Source organism: Narcine bancroftii, chromosome 2 (assembly GCF_036971445.1).
Source record: "Narcine bancroftii isolate sNarBan1 chromosome 2, sNarBan1.hap1, whole genome shotgun sequence".
NCBI classification, from domain to species: domain Eukaryota; kingdom Metazoa; phylum Chordata; class Chondrichthyes; order Torpediniformes; family Narcinidae; genus Narcine; species Narcine bancroftii.
In genome coordinates, this window is record NC_091470.1 from 289,153,152 (window position 1) to 289,159,767 (window position 6,616).

The 6,616-nt window shown below is 36.8% G+C and overlaps 1 long non-coding RNA gene across 1 annotated transcript; it reads left to right on the top strand.

Moving 5' to 3' along the window:
• Positions 1–1,210: 1,210 nt before the first annotated feature.
• Positions 1,211–5,291, top strand: LOC138752722 (uncharacterized). Its single transcript, XR_011350871.1, has 3 exons — positions 1,211–1,268; positions 2,926–3,042; positions 3,964–5,291. It is a non-coding gene; the product is annotated as an uncharacterized lncRNA (long non-coding RNA).
• The last annotated feature ends 1,325 nt before the right edge of the window (positions 5,292–6,616 follow it).

A 6,616-nucleotide genomic window follows, 5' to 3' on the forward strand; every position in this document is an offset into this window, starting at 1 on the left:
AAAAATGCACTTCATAAATCCCTGTGGAAAATCAATCCCTGCTCTCTGCCCTTCGGGGGAGCTATCTTTACCTTTACCTTAACAATATTTTCTCTTTAGTCAACTTGTAATTCAAGTTTCTTGCATGAATATTGTCCTGTTCTCTGATCTATATCCGAATGTATTGGTATTTGCCTTTGTTTTACTTTCTATTTTCTTTCTTATTCTCTGAATACATTAACTATTGCCCAATAGTTATGAAAAGCAGCTTCACCTCAGGTTCCAACTGTCCAATTCCTCTTAAATGCTAGTACAAAATCAGTAGAGCTATCCAAGGAAGATGTTTGTCTTCTTTGCCTGGGGCAGTGAGACTAATTATAGAACTGCAATAGTGGTATTTTCTACTATATTTTGGGCCATGGAAAAACTTCTAAAAGGTCAAAGTTTGAACTGAGGCTCAGTTTACTCTTTGCAAATATAGACTTTAGATATCTGGACTGGACTTAAATGCTGATCTTCCATCATGGTCAATTGTAAGGTTTCCTTGAATGGAATAAATAAGGTAAGCAGCAGCCAATAAAGGATGCCCTGGGCAGAGAGGATCAGAGGAGATTGGATAAAAAATACAAACCCAAACTAACATTATAGCAACAGCCACAGCTAAAACCTTTCATCTGGAAAATGTCATAACATGTTTAACAAGGTGGTGGAGGAATAGGGATTTTCTTTTTAAAGCAGACAATTTCAGATTTCAGATTTATTGTCAGAGAACATATGATTTCATTTCATATTTTTAGTCTACTTCAAGCAGACAAAATCATGAAATGCAACTATCATTGAAAGTTCATTTCCTGCATTTGCACCTGGACTTCTTTCCTGATGATCTTGGTGCTGTCAGTTTCACTAGAACATTGTGATCATGGAGAAACAGAATCAAGGCAACTGAAGTTCATCGATGCTGGCAGACTATCATTGGACACTGACAAGAGAGGCATCAGATGCTGAGTACAATGAAAATCAATGGCAAAACATTTTTAGGTCAGTTGAACTAAGGTAATGAGTCCGCATATTTATGCGATTAAACATGCTAAATTCATTAAGTTAATTTAATGTTTCTCCAACATCTTATGTGATAGAGCAAATTTAAAATTATCTTTGTGTTCAGCTTGAAGTTGTCTATCATAATCCCCTTTTTTTTCTGAAAGCAAACCTTTTGAAAAAAAGTTGTATAATAGGAAGCAGAAACAGAAATTGACAAAAGGAGATGTGTAAAGGATTTAAGGATACAGGTGAGATGTAATTTAATGAAGGATTGAGAAAGGAGGGTCGAGCAATGGCGATGATATGTATAGATTTGATGAGATAATTGGGATAATGACTTTAGTGACAAAGTTGAAAATCGATTGGAAGTGGATAAATAATTGTTGCAAAAAATATGCAATCTTCTAACAGGTGTTTAGAAACATGTATAATATTGCACCAGTAATTACAGTTGTATTATTATGGATTGAAAATAGAACACATGCTCAGATTAAATAATCAACAAATAGGGCTCAACGTGACATTGTTGAAGCTTCTCCATCAGGTATTTTGTTCTCCTCTCTGTGGACAGGATTGAGTATCAATAGATTGTTTATGGGAAGGATGTGGACTGACGATGCTTCAACCCTTCATTTCAAGAAGGCAAAATGTATTTCAACCAAACTTCAGAGAAAAAAATGATATACCAGATATTCCATTAAACAGCAATCATTTCCTTTTATAACAAACATGTAGAAAGAAAAGGATGAAATAAGCTATAAACCCAAACAAAAGTGGGAAAAAGATTTAAACAAAAAGATAAAAAATGAAATATGGGAAAAGTTATGCTCTGGAACTATGAGAAATATAATAAATATGAGGTTACGCATGATACAATATAATTGGTTACACGCGCCCCAAAAGTTAAATAAATTGGACCCAACAGTATCAGATAGATGTTTTCGCTGTAAGAAGGAAATGGGAACAACAGTACATGCAATTTGGGCATGTGAAAAAGTGGAAAAGTTTTGGGAAGATTTAAATCAGGTATTAAATATAATCACAAAAAGCAACATACCAAAAAATCCAGAGATCTTTCTTCTAAGTAATATGAGGTAAAGAATTAGGCCTCAAACTGGATGAAGTGCAAAAAAGATTTATTATGATAGCCTTAGCTTTAGCAAAAAAATGTATAATGTCAACTTGGAAAACAGAAGAGAACCTGATAGTACAGCAATGGTACATAGAAATGAATAAATGTATTCCACTGGAAAAAAAACATATAATTTAAAAAATAAAGCCACATTATTTGAACAAATTTGGGAACCGTACATGGAACACAACAGAGAGGGCCTACCGCGGACCTCCACCCCCTAAAATGATAGAATGAGAACGAAATGACCTGATCCAGTGTGTAAAAGTAGATGACACAACGTTCTTGTTTATTTTCATTGTGTGATGACATTGTTTAATGGTTTTATTATATTATACATGTTGAACTTTTAATGGATTTGGAGGGGGGTGGGAAGGAGGGAGGGAAGGGAGGGAGGAAAAAGGGGAGAAAATGCCACTGTGTATATTCAAGAGGGAAATGTTTGTGTGTATTTTGATTAATATGATTCATAGTGTGAAAAATAAAAATAAAAAATCAGCAATCATTTCCTTTTGAATATATAATTGAAAACTTTCAATGCAAATTATCTCCTATTATTAAAATTAAATTTAATTTGTCATTTCCTTTAAAAGAAGTTAGAAAAATGATATTCAATTCTGTATGTTAATATAATTTCTGTTTTATAGAATAAAACAAAAATTTCAGCCTGATTTTTTTTTTAAACCTGATTATTAAAACAAATAGATAATCTGTGGATTGAGTTTTTTGTATATTCAGCATTCCTTTAATATAGATCTTTTTTTTCTTTCAAGCTAATCTAATATACATTAAAAATAAATGAATTCAATATTCTTAATCAAGGATCCATTCAACCAAGGGCTATGACAAACTTTCGATCAGAGATGACCCATTTGTGCTGAATCTGGCAGGTACAGTATCTAATAGCATTTGTCTGTAATTAAACACCAGAAATGACAGGAAAGTCTCTAAGGACTAGTTTACTGTTGGATTGGCCAGCTGTTCTCAAAGCATTGGGCAATAGATTTAGCTGCACCTGTTGGTCATTGTCACCCATTATGTGAGGGCAACTGTTAAAAAGAGCATAACAACAGTGTCCCCATACAAGTAGGAATGTTCCAGTCTGAACTTTAGGTCTGTGGAATGAAGAAAAAGTAATCCTCCTCAGTTCTCAATCCTGATTGCTGTTTAGTGACCTCTGCTGGAAGTATGCTTAAAATATTTTCAATCTTTGTCTCTCTTACTGGTAACAAAGTATCTGTCAATAAACAAGTTTAACATGTTGTGATAAAAATTGTGATGTGAAAGGAATCTAAAGCTATCTGCATTCATGTTAAATTGAAGTTTGCTGTGCAACATTGCAGAAAATCTGAATTGAGAGTTTTGTCACTGGAAAAAGAATATATAAAATATTTTAATGTCCTTTTGCTCTTGTCAGAATAGATGAAAACATTTAAACTTAAGAACCACCAAGGTGACAAGAAATAGAATAAAATAAAATTACTCCAGTTTGAAAACCAAACAGATACATAATTTTCAGAAATTTCTGCTCCTATTTTGCCTGAAGAAAATTGATTATAATCCTGAAGCTTGCTGTATTTTTGTTAACTGTGCAAAATGATTAAATATATTTAATGTCAAAGAAAAAATAGAATCATTGATATTCTAGAAAATTAATATCGGCAGCAATTAACAGTTAAAATGAGTGGGTACTCCAAACAGAATTCCATCACAAAACTATTTAGTTATAATAAAATATAATTTCTCCCAAGAATATATTCACTGAAGGTCAGTATTTCCATTTCTTTCCTTATTACCATATTTGTCTTCAGTTCATTGTGAATTAAAACAGCCTGAAGAAAACTGAGGTCCTCCATCAGCCAGCTCCCCACCATGACTATCAGCCCCCCCACATCTCCATCGGGCACACAAAACTCAAAACGGTCAACCAGTTTACCTATCTCGGCTGCACCATTTCATCAGATGCAAGGATCGACAACGAGATAGACAACAGACTCGCCAAGGCAAATAGCGCCTTTGGAAGACTACACAAGTAGTCTGGAAAAACAACCAATTGAAAAACCTCACAAAGATAAATGTATACAGAGCCGTTGTCATACCCACACTCCTGTTCGGCTCCGAATCATGGGTCCTCTACCGGTATCACCTACGGCTCCTAGAACGCTTCCACCAGCGTTGTCTCCGCTCCATCCTCAACATTCATTGGAGCGCCTTCATCCCTAACGTCGAAGTACTCGAGATGGCAGAGGTCGACAGCATCGAGTCCACGCTGCTGAAGATCCAGCTGCGCTGGGTGGGTCACGTCTCCAGAATGGAGGACCATCGCCTTCCCAAGATCGTGTTCTATGGTGAGCTCTCCACTGGCCACCGTGACAGAGGTGCACCAAAGAAAAGGTACAAGGACTGCCTAAAGAAATCTCTTGGTGCCTGCCACATTGACCCCCGCCAGTGGGCTGATATCGCCTCAAACCGTGCATCTTGGCGCCTCACAGTTCGGCGGGCAGCAACCTCCTTTGAAGAAGACCACAGAGCCCACCTCACTGACAAAAGGCAAAGGAGGAAAAACCCAACACCCAACCCCAACCAACCATTTTTCCCCTGCAGCCGCTGCAACCGTGTCTGCCTGTCCCGCATCGGACTTGTCAGCCACAAACGAGCCTGCAGCTGACGTGGACATTTACCCCCCTCCATAAATCTTCGTCCGCGAAGCCAAGCCAAAGAAAACAGTTAATAAAGCCTTGGAAATAGCATTAAGACAATTCTTCAATGTAATATTATAATCGAGCAATTTAGACATGACATTTGAGTTTAAGATAGAAAATGCAAAACTGGATCATGACTTCCAATTACTCTGTGGCACATTGAATGGATGGAGAGACTCAAACTAGCACACAGTTGATGGTCCTTCTGAATGGGCACTGGAAGTGAGAAACATTGTCATTTAGATAATGAGATAGAAGATGATAACAGTGGGGCAAGTGGAGATGAGATGGTTATGGGCTGCAGCTCCTCCTGTCTGATTGGATGAAGTAGCGCATCTTCAAAAAAGATTTGAAAGCACCATTTATTGGAAATGGCATGCGATTGCCTTCAGTTTTGTCGTTGGCTGTTACGTATTGAACAGGAGCCCAGAAAGACAGAAAGAGTAAGTAAAAGGAAGAAATTTGAACTGTAATATAAAATATGATGTAATTGAACTGTGAATTTATGACAAGAATATGTATTAACACATTTTAAATCCTTTTTGCATTGATTCTTCGTGTTAATGTGGAAGATACAGCAGGGAGAAAAAAGTCAAGATTTACTCAGAATTTGACTTTAATTTTATAAGGAACTATCACAGAAAAAGTGCGGTACTGATTTCTTTTCCAAGTGTCAACAACTAAAAATAAAGAAGAGTTGATTTAAATTAAATCCCCAGCTACAAAGCAGCTGAGAGGCTCCCTGATAATGAGTTTTATTAACTCTCATAATGTCAGCAAAATAGCACTGCATCAAAGTATTGAATCTATTGTGTAGTCGCTCCCAGAAGAGCCACTTACAGGAGCTTGTGGGTCAATGACTAATTGATCAGCGAGACAGTCCTTGTTTCCAGTTTTTGCAAGAGCTGCAAGAAAATAGCAACAAAGGATATGCTATCCTGCCCATTCCATGAGTTTGAAAGGTATTAATGTTGGTAATATCATTTGTTATTTGCCTTCTCTTTGTGGGGGAAAAAAAGGCAACAATTTCTTAAACAATACCGTTGATGCACAATTAAATTGAAATCGATTTTAAAGTTTGTTTTTGCCATGAAACATTACAGTTGTACTTGGAAATGAGTAGGTGCCTTTCCTCCTGATGTTTTAGAGAATACAGATGGATAAAAAATGTTTTGGGCATCTGATGTCAGGTGACTGAGCTGACAAGAGTCTCATAGCATATCTCAGTGCGGGAGATGTTGACTTGGGAGAGGTCATTGACGTTGGTTCGCTCCAGTGGATTAGGAGGAATTTGTAGAAACAGTTATGATGATGTGTTTTGAGGGAGTCCATGTCTTAGAAGGTTACAGAAGGGTAAGAATCGTTGACATCTATAACTTTTCTGTGGCAGAGATCCTGAACTACAAGTACTCTTTTCTGCAGATGTTCAGGGTAATGATGCACTGGGACTAAATCAGGTATGGACCATAGTTAAGATCATGGCTTCCATGCCATCAAATAGGAGATATAAGGGAGTAATTTCAGTAGGAAGCCAAATATAAAAAAGGATGTTCCATAATCATGCTTGATTTATATGGATTCAAACTTTTGCGAGGTTAAGAAAGGCCATGTATACTTATTGATCATGTTCTCTTTGTTGCTCTTGGATGTTGTCGGCAGAATCACAAACAGTAATGAGGTCCAGCAGGGAGGTAGATCAGCTCATTGAATGGTGTAATGACAACAGCCTTGCACTCAATGTTAGCAAAACCAAGGAGCTGAT